Raw genomic sequence first — 21,155 nt, 5'->3', positions numbered from 1 at the left:
TTCCCATTGATCAGAGCTTGGTGGAAATGCGAACACACTCCATGCTCCCAGCAGACTCCCACTCACCATAAAAGCCCACTGGAATGTTTCAGAATGGTTGACATTACTGCGTGTTACTTCCCAGTGTCAGTACCAGATGGCCTATTGATTTTGATCCCTTTATTTAAATAAAAGAAATGATTTAGTATTTAAAATAATAATTAAAAAAAAAAGGCAAAAAAGGCCACCTGGTATATAAAACAAACAAACAAACAAACAAGCAAACCATTCTCTCTCTTATTAGAGTGTCTATCATCTTCAGAAAGCCCTGAATTATTGCATATTGCAATTATTTATTTAAAAAAAATTATAAACTTTCAATGTATTGGTCATAAAGGCTTATATTTGTAGCCTTCTGCTAAGGAATAAAATTTTAATTTATTAATTGCATTCAATTTTAAATTAAGATTAAGGGGATTTCTTTTAAGCAAAATCTGTATAGGTGTTTTGAAGGGGCTGACCTAAGAAGGATACAGATACATGTGAGACTTATCAGTCTTTCATAACTGTACTTCTCAGTGTCTGTAAAGCAGCACTAGCAGAGGAGGTGTGGAGAGGTCTCCTTCTGATGGTGATTTCCATACAAGTGCCAGCAGACTGCTAAAAATGAGGGAGAGAGAAATCATGAAAGCAAAAACATGAAATGCGAGGCAATATGTGCTAGCTTCTGTAGACACGATACACTATAATTAGTAAATACTTAAATCAGATGCTTAAATCCTTACTATAAGGAAATAGAAGTCAAGACTCATCAGTGTGAAGTAAAGATTACCAATGAAGAGGGCATGGTTGGGGTTTGTGTGCATGTGCGCGCGCACGTGTGTGTGTTTTTCTCAAGAGGCTGGGAGGCTGGAACTCAGCCACATATCACAGCATTCCATATGTCAGGGAGGATCTTTCTTCTCTACAGCAGTAGCCTATTATGTAAAAGTATTTTCAGTATTTTCATACAGACTATGTCCCACCCCTTCGTTTGGGTGCCAATTTCCTACTTTTGATGCTTCCGGACCTTTCCTGATGTTTCCTCTGCCCACTTAGAAGCTTCACATGCACCACCTGATTCCTCCTCTGGCAGGGCAGTGGGTGATGAACCCTAGAGAGGTGATACAGCTCCTTTGGTGGGCTGGGAAGATGTTGTACTACTTGTCCTTGGGCATTGTCCTTCTGGAGCTCTACCACCCTGAGGATCCCTTTTGAAATTCTAGTACTATTCTATAAAAAAAAATTCAGCTTTCTCTTCTACATAAAAATGTTTGATTGGTTGGTTGGTTGGTTGGTTTTGGGTTTTTTTTGTTTTTTTTTTTTTTGGTTTTGTTTGTTTGTTTTTTGTTTTTGTTTTTTTTTCAAGAATGGCATCTCATGCACAACCTGCTAAATGAACACTTGTATTCAAACAACTTGGCGATTATGCAAAACAATTCTGCCTGTTACAGTACACATTCAGTGCAGAAAATTGCTCTGTTAGTTGGACTGCTTTTCCCGTCACAATGAAACATATGTCTGCTTACAGCTAAAAGTCCAAGGGCCTGATTTACTAAAAATTAGTGATCCATCAGATTGATGGACAATCTGCACTCTTGGTGCCTTGAAATTTCTTGCATCAGTCACCAGATCATGATTTACTAATAGGGTTTCAGGGCTTGCAAAATAGCACAACTCTAACCACATATTAATATTTAATCTGGCATTTTAAGTGCACCTAACAAAAGACCCCAGAGCTGCTGACAGGACCCTAAATTGTGAATTTCTTAGAAAGGAATTGAGTATTTCCATAGCGGTTTCATGTGGAAATCTGAAATAAAAAGAAATACATGAGTTAAGTCTTGATCATGCACTTACAAGCTTCTGGCTATATTTTCTTGAAAAAATGTTTGTAGGTAGACGGTTCTTTTGTTTGCTTTTGTTGTTGTTGTTTATTTGTTTGTTTGTTTCATAGTCTAGATTCATTAACATAAACCAAATCTTCCTTTCCAGTGCCCATAGCTCATGCTGGCAGAGAAATTTTAAAATTCACTTCTATATTTTGTGCAATTAAACAGTCTATTCTTTAAAACTTCATCCACTTGACAAGTCTAGAAAGATGGCAAATGAGGGTAAAAACAACATATAAATCCCAAAGACCTCATTATTACCATGAAATTTAGTAATTGAATCTGTACAGACTTAGTAAATTGGGTCCTCTGTGTTTTGTATAGCATTTTTAAGTAACCAAGATAGGCAAGAAGCTGAATTACTTATTGATAGTGTTTCTACAGTTTCATGGCTTAAACAGAGCAATAGAGTAAGTTGATAAGCAAATTCTCCTGCTCCTGTCAGATGAATATTATAATTTTACAAAATGTATGTAGTGCATGTCTAGAAAAAGGTTTATTTGTTTCTTCCATTTTCATCCGCCATAATTTATGAAAGATGTTCCCAACACCACCTGTAATAATAGAATGTTTATTAGTGTGCAAATGAGGGTTATAAATGATGTTGCTTATCTATGTAACAAAACACAAAAGACAACTTATTAGCAAAAGACAAATTGCTCAGCAAGTTTCAATGAGCTGCTATGTTTGTCATGAGGAAAAAAAAAAGAAAAAAAAAACTTTTATTTGCACAGATCAATGCTTTTATAATCCATTTAAAATAATATACTTGCCACTAGGTGGCTATTTCTGATCAGATCATTTTACCATTTTAATTACATTTTTAATATCCTGGCTGCATAAACAAAGATAAATTACAAGCCTTGCACAATCTGGCTGCTAGCTTAGTCACAATCTGTAATAATATCAGCTTTTGTTTGTGCCTCCTCTAATTAGATTCTGAAATCTCAGCTTTATCAATCAATAATTTTAATTTCAAAGTTGCCTTTTGATCTCACATTTCATGTTTGTTTGCAGAAAATGATCAGTAGGACAAAGCTGATAATTTATGCAGAAACAATCTCTCAGCAGAGTTACAAGCGCATTCCTAGCCATCAACACCACCCGGCAGACTAAGCTTGACACAGGTCTAATTAGCATGCAGATATGTGTCGCCTCATTGGCAATTCAAATTGCTTTTTTATAATGTACCTCAAATTGTGCTACTCAAACATTGTATTTGATTTCCAAAGCCCCCTGGGCATCCCATAATGTCTCCCTTCATCCTGGGTACGAAGCATTTATTGAACAGTCTGCTTCGACTCGGGCTATCTTTTCGAAAGCACTCGAACATCGTAACTGTGGGACCAGCTTTTCCTCCTGCTCCGACAGCAACTTGTTCCTCTGCAGAGCACGGTGTGCCACATCCCTGGGCTTAGCGATGATATGTTACCTTGCGGGCTCTCGCTCCCACGGTGGCTGCTCTGTCGAGGGCTTCGCTCCTGTGCCACTCATGTAAAAAGGGGGAGGATGTCTACAGAGCGCACATTAATATGCGGCACATAACCACGTCTCTGAATGCCAGCCTTCCATTCTTCATTAAACAAAATGGCTGGATTGCGGGGATTGTTTTCCCATCCACACACACGCACGCGCGCACACACACTAGGCACACCAGCACAGACCCACACACCCCCACACACACTCAGCTTTATCCCTTGCTCTCCCACATACATACGCACATGCTTTTCCTCTTACACTCAAGCATACATGCACACGCACACACACGTCCTTCCTGGCTGCTGTAGCACATCGCTGTCGGCGGGGCGAGTTATGCGCTAAAAGTTGTCTGCGGCATGCGTGACACGCGAGGAGATTCCTGCCAACATCAGGGCCCTTTTTTGCCATGCAGCAACAAGTGGCAGAATCAATGGTGTACAGTTATTCAGCAGTGTAATTCATTTCACTGGCTTTGGCTTGTAGCCAGATCCGCCATCTGTCTCTTGCTCTCCCTCTCTCTCTCTCGCTTGAATTTGTCCTACATTTCGTAATGTTACGTGCTTGCCATCCTTATTCTATGTCAGAGGTGCAGCACAAGTCTCACCCCCGTTCCAGCGTGGAGTTCTCCGAGTTCGGTGGCACTTTGGATATTTCACTTCAGTGCCATGGCAAGAAAAGGGTAAGCAGAAAGGAGGAGAGGGGTAGCTGCAAAGAGAATGGTGCTCTTGTATCCAAAAGTTGGAGCATCGGCTTTTTATTTAAAGCGTTGATATGGATCTGTCTCACATGGGAACTTTTCCTGCTTCATTAGAGTATCTTCGTTTGCTTTATTGGATGCCGGCACTGAACACTACTGCACAGCTTCGTGGAATGCCTGCTGTTGGATGCTTGCAGATCCCTGCCACCAAGCAACCTCCTGCATTGGAAATCGGGTGACTACTCCAGGATCTTATGCGTGCTTGCTGTTTGAAGCTGCAGAAAAGTGAATAATCAATTAAGTATTGATTTCTTGTAAGATTTGGTAAATTTCAAAGGCAAGACAAAGAGGATGGCTTAAGGAAAGCACTGCAGGGACTTGGTGTAAATTAGACAACTAACAGCAGTGCAGAATAAAATAGCACCTCAACTGAATATTTCCTTGGAAGAATTAGCACTAGCTATTGGAAGACGATGGTGGATTTAATCAAGACGGCAGGCACGCTTGAGTTTTAACCGTGAACCTGAAAGAGGAGCTAATTATAACCACCTATTTATATGGAGCTAATTTGACTGAATAGATGCAAATGTGCTTTATTTATGGATGAAGAAGCAAGCCTTACAGCATTGACTTTGGGATCATCGCATATACTAAGCTTTACAGCTTCTCTAAAAGTCAAGCCTACAGTATATTTTATTTACTGAGAAGGTATTTATATGTAAGCATAAGCTAGCTATACAAAAGATTCGTCAGAACAATGTATTGTAGCATTGAGGATCTAATTATAATTTTGCAGCATTCTGTGTTTTCTCTAATTTGGTGCTTTTCAACCCTAGCTTGTGATGGGCTATAAATGGGACAATAAATGTATGCTTTAAACTATTGTGATTTTCATTGTGTAGTTTATTAATCGTACTGTAGTTTTCTTAACATGTTTCTGAATTATTCAGCAGTAATTTATAATGAAAGAAGCAGAACTGGTGGGGTGGTTTTGAATTCATTTATAATCTTCTTACAGATCTAAATGTTCAGGTTCTACCAGCCGATGAGCTCTATAATTACTAAAGAATGTTGAAATTTTTCAGATAAATGGGGCACTGACTTTACAATAGGCACAATATTGTATAATCAGTAAAAAGAGGATTGTTATGTTTTGACTCTGTGAAGACTGGTCTTGGTCAGTTAACTCCTTCTCTGCTGATAATGGTAAGCAAATGTACCTTATATGAGAAAATGGGGGGAGAATGTAATGTATTGGTTTAATGTTTTGTTAGTCTGAGACCTTAGCATATATTTTAAAAATTTATTTCCATTTCTTTTACTTTTCCCAATTTGCTTCTTTGTTTTTTGTCGCTTTTTTTTCCTCCTGTCTTACAATCTACATTCCCTGAGCAACCACAGGAACCAAGTTACATTAAGCTTCAACACAAAGACGATGTAAGAATAATGAATCCTCATTTGCATCGACATTTGTATTCAGATTTGCCAGGCTATAAACTTGGCAGATCAAGCGGAATATTAAGTAGAGGCTTCCATGGTAAATTGTGACTCTTGCAATTGCTGAATCGTTCTTCCTATTTGTGCGTGCGTGCGTGTGTGTGTGTGCATGTGTGTATGTGTGTGTGTATGTGCATATTTGTAGTGGCAGGTAAAGTCTCATGACTACTTGATTTCTGAGAAGCACTTTGGCCTTCCTTCTCTTGCTGTATATGATGCCATTCTGAAGTAAAATGAAACAGGAATACACCAGCAGTAAGCATTTTGGCTGAAGACATACTGAAATGTAACTAAAATATTAACTCCTGTGTCTAAAGAACATGAGAATGAATTCTTTATGCAAGCAGATAAACACTACTGTTAGAGCAAATAGATCATCTGCTTCAACTGGAGTTTTGGTTTCATTGCAAGTAGAGTCCAGCATGCAACCCAGGAAATAGCACTAAGCCTACCTGCTGCCTGCCATGAAGTCCTATTTTATTTGTGATTATGTTAATGTCTGTATGCATGTTTCATTTTAAAACATTGAGCCTTGTACATGTGCTCTCCATTTTGGTTGGTTGGACTGTCTCCAGAGCTAGAGTAGTATCTGGACATTGAATGTTGAACATTGAATCTTTTCCTTCATTGACATTGGTTGAATAAGAGGTGATCCTAGTTGTACATTTCCCTAAAGATTCTTCTCTCCTCTCCTGGATGAACCATTTTCAGAATGAGTATTAGCAAAACTGAAAGATTTACCTTTGCATTCTCCTTTTTAACTTTGTACTATTGAAAATAATTTATATTTGAACTTTGGAAACTCCCTCTTATCCATAACGTTTTATATTATTTCAGAAGCAGAGAAAAGTGCTCAGTCTACAGGTGCTAAAAATGTTCCAAGAATCATGTTTGCTACCCATAGATTTTAAAGGAATTGTCTCAGGAGTCCAGTCAAAGTTTTCTGGAGAGAACTTGAGTGTGACACTGAATTAGGAGATACAGGAAATGATCAGGTATGCAGGAAATGCTTCCAGTGCCTCCTTTTTTACATAACCCCTCTTTACCACACATGGAAACATAAGACCCACTTATCAGATGGAATTCCAGTACAGTCTATAGCACGTGTTTTCATAATTACTGATAATTGATGCCTATGCTAAAGAGCAACTACAGTAGAGGAAAAACCCTGTTTGTTTGTTTGTTTGTTTGTTTGTTTTTGTTTTGGGCAGTTCATAAATAAATTGAGGGGCTGAATGTAAAAACTTAATCTATGGCAGGTCATTTAGCTTAATCCACTGAAAAACAAGTGCAAAGTAATAGCTAAACCTGTTGTAAATATTATCATACTATATAATTATCAGCTATAATTTCAGCTGGAAAAGTCATTTCAGCTTTGTTTTCTGTAAAAATACACAAGACTTTAACACAGTTTGGATTTGTTTTGCTTTTTTTTTTACACAGTAATAGGATAATAGATTATGCAAGGAATGGTCAGTTGAAATCTGGAGTTCACAAATTTTGGAAAATGATGTGCTGCTCAGTAGAAAAGCAGCCATGTATCAGTATTTGTTGGCTTTTCTTGAGAAGCTTTAGAACATGATTGCTTTACTCCAGGGGAAAAACATGGAATAAGATGTCTCCTTCCTTGGAAAGAATGTTTTGGTCTACATTTCCAGAATGATGCTTAATGTAGAAAGGAAAGTTAGAACATTCATGATATATTACTATACTTCATTCATATCACCTTGAAGAAATAATATCAAAGTTTTTTTTTGGTTTAGTATTTGTACCTGCCATGAATTCCTTTAGAAATTTACCCCAGAACAGTTAACAAAGTGGTTCTTTTCTGAGAAGGGAGAAATAAAACAATATCTCATTGACTTTCTGAAAAGAAAATCTAGTGAACAAGAAGCCTTGAAATTTAAATTACTGATCCATAGAGAATAACAGATTAATAAACTCTGAAGTTTTTTCTGAACATATATTTACAACAGTTATTTAGCAAAGTGCATTCTTTAAATATATATATACATAACCTATTGTTTTTTCCTATATAAAATTCTCCTTCTTGATACCTATAACCACAGAAAGCCTATGAATGTGATGAAGAAAGGAGAGATGAATGAAAAATGTTTTAAGCTCTAAATACATTCATCATATTCACTGATGAAAAGACAAAAACACCTGGCAAAAAAATGGAGGTGCAAAGATAAGGTTTTGTAGGAGCAATTCCAACCTGTTCCATGGCCTTCCATTTGTACTGAGATGTTGAATAAAATACTGAAGTTCAATTTGTAATGAAAGCGTTCTGTGAGATGGGTATTCACCATCGCTGGACAGGGTGCAGCACAGTTAGTCTGGGCACAGTATACAGCTGCTTTAGAAGCGTGGAGCTCAAGGCCTGTTACAGCATTTCAGTCTAGTTCATTGTGCTGCTAAAAAAAAAAAAAAATTCCAACAGTGCAGAGCTCTCTATATGTACTAAAGCTCTGACATGCTGGTCCATAGAATTTAAGGGGAAGATATCATTTTTAATAATTATTTTTCTGACCAAAGATTATTTGGTGTAACTTACTGTTGTGATGAGTATCACTTGAGGGTTGTGTTAAATGTTGAAACCTTAGTTGGCTTTCTGTCACTGGTATGGTCATCATACTGAGTTGAAGGAATGTAGCATCCTAGTTTTTCCTGTTTCCTGTTTTTCTCATTACTTTCTGCATCTAATGGCGGTTTGGATTTAGAAAACTTAACCGTTTCTGTTATATAGACAGTAAACCGTTTCCCCTTCATGTTTTTGTTTTGTAGACATAAAGGAGACAGAAGAGATTTTTGAAAGAAGTAAATGGGCAAATATGGAATGCAGGGGGAAGAGATTTAGTCTGCAGAGTGTTTTTTCCACTGTCTTTTTATAATTGTTAATTTTAAAATCTCTTCTTTACAATGTGAAACTTGTGTTTCTCCTGCTCTGTGTTTTTTTCTGTGGTTTGTCTTTTGAGGCACTGTATCGGTAATCTTCCAATTGCACATGCTGCAGTTTTATCCAACTAATTGAAAACTTTTCTGGGAATGTGTAATCCACTGTAATGTGTTGTTTGCCATACTTTGGCCAACCAAGCAAAAAGTTCATTTTCCCTCAACAAAATAAATATGCTTTCAATACCAAGAGCTGCTACATGACAAAGCTTTTAATTTAATTGCTAGGAATGAGTTAGAAGGTGGTTACTGCACTATTTTCATTTTCAAGGAGTCCTTTGATTCCTAAAGACAAATTTGTACTGACTATAAATATCATTAGATAATGAATAAACTAGATATGCACAAAGTTCCCTCAGACCTGTGATATCTTTCTGTGGTTTGTTGCTTATTGCATCTTTATGCTTCAGTCCTGTAATTTGTGTTTTTTATAGCATCTAGGGTAATAAGACTCCAATTCTGATCAGTGTTATAAATAATAATAATAGAAGTGCATTGTTTTAGACAATAGACATGATTTCCAGCATGTTTGTTTATTTGCATAATCAACACTGTCTCTTTTAGTTTATTGCTTTTGGTAAAATCCTGTGGTCATTAATTTTGCTTTGAATTTCATTGGGAATTTTGCTTAATGAGGACAGATTTTGATGCAAGGTCAGCTCTCTGAAAGCCATGCCATCCCATGTTTCATTATTGTCACAGTGAATCACAGAGAGAGCAACATGGAACTCACTTTACTCTGCATTAAACTTGGCCATCTCTGGCGCTAAATTCAGCACTGGGGTAACAAAACTCAGCAACTGAACTCAGGGAAAGATTGAAGAAAGGATAATTTAATTTCTGAATTTTAGTTTAGTATAGTACAGAGTTCAGAGTGAAGTTTCAGAATGAATACTGGATGCAGACAAAACATGTGCAAGGAGATGGGAAATGGGAAATAATATTTTTACTGTTAACCCAATGTCCATAGTTAAAAGAAAGAACAAGTAGCAGGACACAAATACCAGTCATTGCAACTTGCAATGTATAACTACCAGTTTCTCCTGGATCCATAATTTATGTTGGGACCTGCAATGAATCATGCCACACAGAAGTGGTCTTAGACTGCAGAAGATAAATCTAATGACATGTCAGCTATTACTAATTTAGGGCTGCCTGCTTCTGCTCTCAGAAATATAAGTGGGAGATTTTCTGTGGACTGCACTGGAAACTGTATTTGGCCTTATTCAGAAAACACCTAAGTTACTTGCACTATGCTATGCCATGCCATCAACACTGAACAGGAGGTGGTATTTTAAATAGCTGAAATATTCTGAAATATACTTATGGCGCCATATTCAACGTAATGTTCACTCATCCTACTCAAAGCATTTTCATGTTAATACTTAACGTAGTAATTTATCACAGTAGTTAAGAGAAGTGCTTGATTTTTCTTTTCAGTAAAACTAAGTTTTTGCATAATGATTTTTCTATAAAACAAATGACATTTTCTCAAAAGCAGTTTTGACTTTTCAAAGCATTGTAGCCCTCCTTATAAAGTATAAATAAAAGGCTGCAAAAGAGAGCTTTAAAAAGGGACCAGCTGTGAAATTTGTTCTCATCTTACATTTCTTAAATTTAGGTTAACTTTTCTTGGGCTGACAAGTGCATTTGTATCCCAACCAACCAGAAAATTTCCCCCTGAGGTTCCCTGCAGCCCAAACAACGCTGGTGAATCTGGGAACCTGTAAAAACCTGTGGATGAACTGACATCCCATGGGTATCTTTCAGAATATTCTTGACAATTAGCAATCCCAAAATTTAAAAAAATAGAGAGATATTCTGTGGAGAAAATGTTGGTCAGAAACTGAACTATGAGGGGAAAAGAGAAAAGTGAAGAATGCATGTGTGATGGCATTTTATGAGAGGTACTGTCAATACTACCAGAAAGGAACTTATCCTACAGATCCATTTAGACACAATAAGTAGAAGGTGATATCACTCTTCCAGAAAATTGTTAGCAAAACACAAAAGTATATAAAGTTTTATTGTACAGGAAGATATTACACTGTTTAAGCAGTGGAGTTATCTTACGAAATAAAACGTCAAAGTGGTTTCTAGAGTCAAATACTGAACTTTTTATTCTTTGTTTTCACAACTTTTAAACATTTTCTAGTTATTTTGTATTACACTTCCAGCAATATTGTGTATGATCGCTAAGCTTCTGCCATCAAATTGCTTTATATTTCTTACACAAACTATTTGAAGAGTGCTTCTTCTCATATTTAATGAAAGTATCTGGATGGCCAGCTGCATGTGTTGCAGCTGGATCAAAGTTAAAAACAGAAGGAAGTTGCAACTGTCTTGATAATTTTCATTGAGATCGAGTTAGGGGAGAAAGTTGCCTTGTTTTCAATAAAAATGGAACACTGTGAAAAAAATAATAATAAAAAAAAAATCCTAGCATTCTTTGGGAGTTTCTAAAAAGTCATTCACTAGTTTTGTCTCCGAGAAGGACCTGGGAATCCTGGTTGATAGGCAGCTGAATATGAGCCAGCAGTGTGCTCAGGTGGCCAAGAAGGCCAACAGCATCCTGGCTTGTATAAGAAGCAGTGAGGCCAGCAGGTCTAGGGAGGTGATTGTCCCCCTGTACTCGGCTCTGGTGAGGCCGCACCTCGAGTACTGTGTTCAGTTTTGGGCCCCTCGCTACAAGAAGGACATGGAGGTGCTGGAGAGAGTCCAGAGAAGGTCAACGAAGCTGGTGCAGGGTCTGGAGAACAAGTCTTACGAGGAGCGGCTGAGGGAGCTGGGGTTGTTGAGCCTGGAGAAGAGGAGGCTCAGGGGAGACCTCATCGCTCTCTATAGGTACCTTAAAGGAGGCTGTAGAGAGGTGGGGGTTGGTCTATTCTCCTACGTGCCTGGTGACAGGACGAGGGGGAATGGGCTAAAGTTGCGCCAGGGGAGGTTTAGGTTGGATGTTAGGAAGAACTTCTTTACTGAAAGGGTTGTTAGGCATTGGAATGGACTGCCCAGGGAGGTGGTTGAGTCGCCATCCCTGGAGGTCTTTAAAAGATGTTTAGATGTAGCCCTTAGTGATATGGTTTAGTGGAGGTCTTGTTAGTGTTAGGACAGAGGTTGGACTAGATGATCTTGGAGGTCTCTTCCAACCTAGACGATTCTGTGATTCTGTGATTCTGTCTCAGTTATGGTTTCCAGTCTTTTTCTCAGCCTTTTTTTTTTTTTTCAATTGAATCAAGGTTCTGATGTTCATTGCTGCTTCTATTTGCTCTCCAATTTATACTTTAATCTAAAGGTATTTCTACATTGAGACACTTCTGGATATTTACTCTTGTAAAGTGTAGAGTATACATCGTAAGTATATTGAGGTGCTTTGACATCAGCACCAGACAGGTTTTGCTCAAAATACTTCATTATTTTTTGAAGAATAAATTAGCATGATATGTATCATTAAAAATGGAACACAAGGACAGTGATTCTTAAGCTTTGTTTTCACTGGCATTTCTCATTAAAAAAAATAAATAAATAAATAAGTATTTTTTTAAGCTAAATCCAAGGCTTTGGGGCAGGCCAGAAATTTGGGATTTTTTCAGATTAGGGATGCCCATTTCAGAAGGACATGATTGACAGCACTCTGTCCCAGCTGTGAAAATAGCAATGTTTCCAATCTTTATTTTACCTTATGAAAATATTAACTTAAATCAATGGTACATTTTAGATGGAGAGTTTTATTTAAAAAGGAAATATCTTTCCTGCTGAGATTATCTAATGCAAAAAAAAATCCTGTTTTTAGTGTTCATTTTACAGTATGTATGTATTCATGCATAACTATAATGAAGATTTTTATTATCCAGGCTGTCAATATGACAGGAAATACAATGCAGTGAAACATAGTAGAGAGAGTTCTTGCTTCTGCCCTTGAAAGGCCAATACTGGACAGAGCTGACTTGAACAGTGTTACAGCCAATACAAAAAAGGAAGAGTTTCTTACATTCAAAAGAAAAATACTATCTTTTTTATCATCAAATCATTTAGAAAAGAAACCACAGGTGGGAATCCTGAAAGCTTACATGAGACAGAAAGTTCAAAAAACAATTTCTGACTTGTTGAAGACATCCTCCTGATTCTTCAAGTGTGATTTTTTTTTTCCAGTGATATTCTTGGTCAGTCAGGAAGCTTATTAGACAGTCAGACTGCTGAATTTAACTTTTCTAAAACATTTGACTGTGTTGGCTTCTTATTTGCACCTCTATTCAGTTTAAGGCTTCATTTGTAAAGCTGTATTTGGTTCCTATTTGGTGATCTCTCTCTATACTTGTCATTACATTTGTCATCCAGAGCAAGACTGTTTACTGTGATAGCCTTTCAGCTCTATAACTCATAACTTCCAAACATGCCTAACTCTGTAGATATTCAAAACATGGTGGAGAACCCTGTGTAACATTCAGATTTTTTTCCAGAATGTGTTGGCTAATGGAAAAAATGCACAATAACTTCCTCAGTTGGGGATCTTCTTTAAAATGTGTGACTGTGTACCGTGTACTTAATAATATACTCTGTAGAACTGCTTATAATTGATTGCTAAGTTAAGGAAATATTTCTAAATAATTCAGATCTTTGTTCATAAAACAGATCTTTGTTCATAAAAATTACGTAGCTGGAGAGCGAAGAAAGAAAAAGGGAACCCCCTCAGTTACAGTCCTGATCCTTCAGTTTACAAAAAAATTGAGAAAATTAATATACATATATATTTGTATATTTAGTCAATTGTCAAACAAGTAAAATCTCCTGGGAATTTTTTTCCTGTATCTTAACAATTTTAGCAACTAGGTTTCTCTCGGTTACCTATATAGGAATCTGGTAGCCTACCACAGTAATCAGGGCTAGAGTAGTGTTCAGTGCTGAACAAGGCTCAGTCCTGAAAGACAGCATGCATATTAGAAACAACCCTCTTTTTATCTGGACCTGACTGAATCATCAAATTATTTTCCTTACTTGAATCTTACTTTTCTGTCATCCATTTTCATCTTGAACCAGAAATATCCCATTCACGAAGGGGTATCTGACTACAGCTCCTACATTCAATTTTCTTTATATGAAATATTCAGAAATCTGACCTGATTTATAATCCCTACCTCACTAAAAGTACCCGTTGACAATAAAGCTTTTTGTATTCTTATTCTGGTCTTACTAGAAATAAGTTTATGAGAGACATTATGTCGTTACTTCCTTAGAAATGTTCTACATATTGTACAGAAGTTGCTGTAGTATTGATTGCAAATGACCTCTTGAAATTTGGAGAGGGAAAAAAAAAAAAAAAAAACAACTTATACACAGCCCACTCTTCCCAAGGGAAAAAAGAAAATAAAAGAAAAGGAAAAAAAATAAAATAAAGGAAAAGAAAACCCAAACCTACCAGATTACAACTGAAGGATTGCAAATCATTGTGTGAAATACTAACCTTTCATCACATTCAACAGATCATATTATGTGACAGTATGAATCTTCTAATCAAGCTGCTAAAAACCCTCAGGCCATTGCTTGACAATACAATAAATCTTGCCTCAGAGCTCCTGCTATAGAACTGGAAATGCCACAGCTACATGAGCACTCATCTGGTATAAGATCACTCTTATGTTTGTACCACTGATTTTGTGCTGAATCAGTTGTCATTCTTCCTCCAACAACTGACATAAAACCCCTATAAGAGCAGAAAGCTGATATAAATGCCGTATTGTGCATTCTGGCCAGTTCAGCCATAAGGCAATGGTATATCCATGTTTGAACAAAATCACATTAGTATCTAACACAAAAATCTAATATAAATGACGGTGAAATTGCAGCCACAGAAAACATTATTTCCTCTGTGAGAGTGTTGGTTTCCAAACTATCTTAAATTTCTGGGACCTCTGCAAAGTCGTATACCAAAGACTCATTATGTTAAGGAGTTTGTTCTACATATAATTGTAGGCACCTGGCACAGTTTACTATAAATGTGAGTCCACATAAGACTCAGTACCAGTAATATGATGAAAATTATGTAGTGTATCCTGTTGTTGTCCTGTGCTACATTGTGTGTGAAAGTGGGGGCGTTAATTTTTTGGATATTTTTTCAGTTGCTCCTAAATGTTGACCAGAAAATTGGAAGGGGTGACATCCTCCTACAGTATGTTCTCACTAGTTTTACTGCCAAAGTTTTCATGATAATCATCAAGATTTATACCAACAATTGTCTCTGACTGTGCTTAATAATAAAACAAGATGGAAAGAACATTTTCAAGAACAAATTGTTCATTTTTATGCAAACTACTTGTGTTGAATTTGTTGAAAACTTCTTGCATTTGCCTTACGCCCACACCAGAACTGTTCCAACATATTCCAGGTTCAGCATACTTAATTCTTATTGTTCCTGGCACAGCTTGCAGAAGAAAGGGATTCTGAGGAGATTTCAAAGCTACTTGTTCACAGAATAACAGTTGTCTAAAGCCTAACTGAACTGTGTCAGTTCAGCTAGCATCTGGTATAATAATATTTGATACTGTTATATTTTAACTACAAATCTACTCTTTTTCTAGATTGAAAAAGAATTAATAGATAACCTAACATTTATTAGTACTTCAAATAATAAGCTTACTTTTTACTTTGTTGGGTGCCATAATGTGTTCTAACTAAAGAAATGCAACTATTTTATATTTGGAACTCAGAAAGGTAATTTTTCAAAGTTTAAAGCAACTGTTGGCATAAATGACTGTAAAAAGACTTTCAAAGTGAGAAGTATTAGTCAAAACTGGAGGATATACAAAGGCAAATTAAATGCATGTTCATAAATTTATAATTTTGGAAAGATCTGAGGTAAAAGGATGTTAAAAGGTGAAATGGGAGCTGTAATAAAACATGATTCAAATATATAGAAAAAATAAGTATGTTAGAACAGTTTTGTGAGATTCTCAGGAGAAAATCTTGTTATGCCTACTTTTGCTTTTGTTAATTATGATGGTATAGGAAAAGAAGGAGTCCAAGTGATTAAGGCATTATTGTAATACTTTACGTAACTTGGATCATTTCCTGACACAATACAGACTTAGGAAGAAATGTAGCTGTAAATACCTGTTTTCCTGCCACAGTCAGTGGCATCATAGTTCCTAATAACAGAGGCTTGAAGGAGCTGTAATTTTTCAAAACCTCTTCTCTAGGTATGTCAGATTTATTTACTTGGAAGAGCAAACTAAAAGGTCTGTTATTTCATCTATTCTTTGCATTCATTTTATATTTAGGATTTCAGTGTGCCTGTGAGTCTCCATATGTGACACTTTTTCTATCCTCAAGTGCTACATGACTGGTGCTTGAATATACTTGACCTTACCCAGGTGAGCTGAAAGTCTATTAGTTGGACTTTTGCAGACTCCCAGACAACCGCTACGGTGGTATTCTTCCTGAGTGTGCATTGGATAAAAATTTTTTCTTCCCCTTGGTGCATGTAAGGTGATGAGGAATCACAGCCTTTTTGGAGAGTGCAGGCCCCCTCCTGGTCTGATTGTTCTCACTATCACCCACATAAGAACTGGAAATAGCATGGTTGAAATCACCCTGGATCACAGACCTTTGGAATCTGAGGCTGCCAGACCATCAGACCACTGATTGTTTCCACTGAAAAGCCAAAACAACGGCCAGTATTTTCCAGCTTTTCTGTTATCAATTGACACAGAGTTCCTCACTTTAGAGGCAAATGTAATGCCATTTTAGAAAAATGGCTATCGGATAATTCTGCAGGAGTACAGTTTTAACTATAAATTTGAAGTAGTTTAACAAATCTAATAAATAATATGACCAATGCCTTAATCTTGACATTTTGTAACTGATGCTAACTATAACTGCATTTTTTGTGCACTGGTAGATAAAATTGAAGTTCAGTTTTGCTTCAGTTTGACTCCTTAAAGAAAATGTATGAGTGCAAGTGCATGTGTATTTGTCTTTGTTTATACATATATCAGAATAGATTTCCAAGGTGGTAATGTGAAATTCAGTTCAGAAATTGGCTGAATACACAATCATATGTCTCATATTGAAAGAGAATTACGTGGTTGAATTTGTCTCAAAGTGATTTTGGCAGCTTTTTGTTTGTATTTTCTGCCACTAACAGACATCAAAATAAGCACAAAGGGGTTTTTTTTGTTTTTGTTTTTTCCCCTAAAACTACCAAATTAAAACATTTGTTGTCAGTTTATTCCAGTTCACTGCTCTTTCATAGAATCATAAAGTAACCAACTATGTGAACAAGAAAAAAAAAGTCTGAGAAATATTTGTATTGGACTCTTTTCAATCAGAACTTCATAGACGAGTTGGAAGAGACCTTAAGACGTCATCTAATCTATCCCCCGATCTGTAAGGGATCAATTATACAGTGTTGTTGACAGGCATCTTTCTAAAATGTTCTTAAAACATAGCCATTTCAGGAGCTTCCTTAAACTTACTGAGCAACCTGTTCCAGTACTATTCTTTTAATCGGAAAAATTTCCATAATATTTGGATTAAATCTTTTTTCTGTTGCAAATACCTTGACTACTTCTTTTCTTACCACCAGGGAATATAAAGAACAATTGATTACTCATAACAACCTTTTGTTTATTTGACTACTTTTATCGAAACTCTTCTATCTCAACTGTTTTATTCTGTTGATTACCTCAGCAGCTATACTTATATATATCATTGGTCTCACTTGTATATGGTTTGACCCTGTCATCTTTAATAAATACGGATCTTTGCCAGCCCTTCTGACACCCCATTATGTGCATGTATATGAGTATATATATTTTTATATACAGAGATTAAAGCTTCTAAGTGAACAATATGTAATAAGTGCAAATATTCAGGTATTTCACAATTTCATAAATTATGAAGAATACAAAATATATATCTATATAGCTGATAACTTTAGCTTTCCACTTGCTGTATATATATGAGTGTAGAGTCTGTGCAAAAATTGTACAAAATTAACTAAAATAAGTGTATTATAAAATCAAATAAACTAGGAATACGTTAATTTATTTCATGTCCACAAAAAGTTCCTGTGTCTTTGGGATAGTCACATCCTTCCTATTGACCAGTATATAAAAGTGTGTTTTAGCTTAAAGCTAATTATTTCACAGTGAAACAGCGTTTTAATGTGTAAGACATAAAAATATACAAAGACACCAAAAGAAAAAATAAAATATGGTGCTTATGAGCTTCTGAAACAGTAACATAGAAATGCCATTAAAAAGATGTTCTTCAATTTATCTCAGAATTTTTAACCAATGAACTTTGGGCAAGTTCTTTTTTTTTTTTTCCCTGAAAAATTCACCCAACCATCATCAAAATGAGTTGTAATGAAAAGAACTGCAATAACAACAACGACAACAAAAAGTGCTTTGAAATACCTTAAGTTCTGAAACTTTTGATCCAACATGTGTTGTCCATGGGTCTTCTTAAGGAGGTTTCCAAAAGGGGAAATACATCCTTCTAGTTCCAAATACAAAAAACTGGAAAAAAGGTCAGAAGAGGAGCAAGTGCCCTCATAAAAACTGGAATAACTGGAACATTTAAGTCATTTTCCCACAACTCGATATATTTTCAGTTTACTACTCATTTTCTGGCTTCTAGTTTTTATATTCTTTGGTATTTCATAGCAATTTATCTTTCATGTCACATGTTAAAAATAGGATTCCATGTCTTAACAAATAGAAAAGGTGTAAGATTTCATCTTTGGTACTACTCCATACTCATTGTCTATGTAGGATTAATACATTTAGAGTTCTTTGCAAAATACATTTTTAGATCTTTGCATGTAATTGTTTAAAGAAACTTTTCCTGCCTTTTCCTTTACCTATATGCCTCCTCTGCTCACAAACCTAGGAGAAAGTATAGCTTTGATTAATCTTTGTCTGTAATGTTGTAAGACTTATACTCTCTAGAAGATACGTTTAGATTCAGATTTATAATATTTTGGTCCAATGATCCAATCAGTATTATAAAATAATATTGTCACAAGAAATCATTTATTTTTCTCATGTTTAACACTGTGGCTTCAATTTTCAAATGCAGTTCTACCTGACATATATCTGTAAAGAATGAAAAGAATGTTCATAGTTAAAAATGATTGTCCAGTTAAAAATCTTACTCACTCATCATTTGATCCTATCATTTGGAACCTTCTTAAAATCTGACAGAGATGAAACAGAACTCAGAGAAGGGCAAGCCTTAAGCATCATTTGAATGCCTGGGGATCTAACAATTATTGTTCTGCTAACACACTGGATTAATGAAAAAAATGAATAAATTACTACTAATTGATTTTTTTCACTATTAATAAATTGATGGGAGAGTCCATGATGAGACCATGCCATTATAATAGCATTATAAATGAAACCTGTCCATGAGTTGTTATGATGGATGCATCCACATTTTCATTTTGGTTCACTTTTTTTCTGGACTACATAACTACTAAAACTGTCTTCACTGTGAAAATGCCTGAGCCACATTTTGTGCCCATTTCTATATGTACATAGTATGTCATAGAATCATAGAATCATAGAATATCCCGAGTTGGAAGGGACCCATAAGGATCATCTAGTCCAACTCTTGGCACTGCACAGGTCTGCCCAAAGTTTAGACCATGTGACTAAGTGCACAGTCCAATCACTTTTTAAATTCAGACAGGCTTGGTGCAGTGACTACGTCCCTGGGGAGCTTGTTCCAGTGTGCGACCACCCTCTCGGTGAAGAACCTCTTCCTGATGTCCAGCCTAAACTTCCCCCGCCTCAGCTTAACACCATTCCCGCAGGTCCTATCACTGGTGTTTACAGTGAATAGGTCACCTGCCTCTCCACTCCCCCTCGCGAGGAAGTTGTAGACTGTGATGAGGTCCCCCCTCAGCCTCTGCTCCTCCAGGCTAAACAGGCCCAGTGCCCTCGGCTGCTCCTCGTATGTCTTCCCCTCTAGGCCCTTCACCATCTTCATCACCCTCCTCTGGACACTCTCCAACAGGTTAATGTCCTTCTTGTACTGTGGTGCCCAGAACTGCACACAGTACTTGAGGTGAGGCCGCACCAGCGCAGAGTAGAGCGGGACAATCACCTCCCTCGACCGACTAGCGATGCCGTGCTTGATGCATCCCAGGATACAGTTGGCCTTCCTGGCTGCCAGGGCACACTGCTGGCTCATATTCAACTTGCTGTCAACCACAACCCCCAAATCCCTCTCTGTGGGGCTGCTCCCCAGCATCTCATCGCCCAGTCTGTACGTATAGCCAGGGTTGCCCTGTCCCAGGTGCAGGACCCGGCACTTGCCTTTGTTAAACTTCATGTGGTTGGTGATCGCATGAAGTAAATATATAGTATGTACTATGTATATACAGTACATACATACATAGTACATACATAATACATACATAGTACATAGTACATACAAGTACATATATAGTATGTCCTTTATTGAAGAAAAAGGATCATATTCAGTATCTTTATTTAAACACAACGTTTTAAAAGAAAATATTTCACCCTGGAGGGAATTCTGTGTTGAGTACTATACAGTCTGAATGACTCAATCACAGTCCATGCTGGGGCCCCGGGGTGTAGTTTAGGTTGCCCACTTCAAAACCTAGCTACACTTTAGGCAGGAGACCAGTGACTATCTTCCTGATCAAGTCTCTTCTGAGCATGGAGTACATTCAAAGTGAGTGTAATGGTTAAGGTCTCTGGGCTAAAATGGCACTTAAACTTACACAGGTTGGATAGCCTCCTGATAGCATGTTATATTGATTGATGGACAAAGATAAACTTCACTGGAAGAGACCTGTCCACAGCCAGTTTTTTTGTTTGTTTGTAGGTTTTGTTTTCTGAATAATATTAATAGCAACAACAACAACAGATTGACTGAATATACGTTTAAAATGTTTAAAGCTGGTAACACATTTTAGAGGTTATTTGATTGACATGATAGAATTATGAGAAGTTATTTTGGAAGCCATATTTGTGAACTAGAGGGGAACATGTCCATTTCTATGTGTTGGCTGAAAGACTCTTTGAAGGATCTGAAGCAGGTATAGTTATATGCATATTATGCTCATTTCCAGCTGCCAGGGAGCTTCAATGGTCATGTTCTTAAGCTTTATGCATGGCTACTGAGATTGAACAAATCCTAATGAATAATCTTATATACAACTAGGTAGAAAGTGGCTCTTACTTACTAGAGACTACTCATTTTAAAAGCAAGAGTTTAAACGAGCTCAAAAATAAATAATCTAATCTATCTCATGTTACAAAACTAAAATCCATTATTTGAGGGACCTAAAATATTTTGGTTTCATGCTATGTATAGTGTTCTGAAATATTTATAATACCTAGACAAACACAAAAAAGGGTGCATTTAGAAAAGCACATCAGTCTTTCCTCAGAAGTGCTTCATTTTTTCTAAGTCACACCCTGAACATAATTGTAACATAGCATTTGAAGTTAATTATACTGTATCTAGGAAACACCCTGGATTTTATTGCAAGGCTGAATATGCCAACAGTTTAGGCTCTTCCACTGCCAGCAGTTAGTATCTTGGTAGGAAAGTCCAGGTTCTGGAAAACAGGATAAAAC

The 21,155-nt window shown here is 36.6% G+C and overlaps 1 protein-coding gene and 1 long non-coding RNA gene across 2 annotated transcripts in view; one reads left to right on the top strand and one right to left on the bottom strand.

Annotated features, from left to right (window-relative positions):
* The first annotated feature begins 486 nt into the window (after positions 1 to 486).
* Positions 487 to 4,968, top strand: LOC310894122. The gene is made up of 2 exons (XR_014579584.1): positions 487 to 4,068; positions 4,201 to 4,968. It is a non-coding gene; the product is annotated as an uncharacterized lncRNA (long non-coding RNA).
* LOC310894120 (uncharacterized protein) overlaps positions 2,466 to 21,155 on the bottom strand; it is a 150,986-nt gene continuing 132,296 nt past the window's right edge. The window contains exons 3-4 of the transcript XR_014579572.1: positions 17,952 to 18,053; positions 2,466 to 4,361 (exon numbers count right to left, since the gene is read on the bottom strand). The gene's annotated coding sequence lies outside the window, so the exon portion shown is untranslated. The remainder of the gene's footprint in view (positions 4,362 to 17,951; positions 18,054 to 21,155) is intronic.

The sequence above is a fragment of the Anser anser genome (assembly GCF_964211835.1).
Source record: "Anser anser genome assembly, chromosome: 2".
Taxonomy (NCBI): domain Eukaryota; kingdom Metazoa; phylum Chordata; class Aves; order Anseriformes; family Anatidae; genus Anser; species Anser anser.
This window is presented reverse-complemented; position numbering and strand designations above follow the sequence as displayed.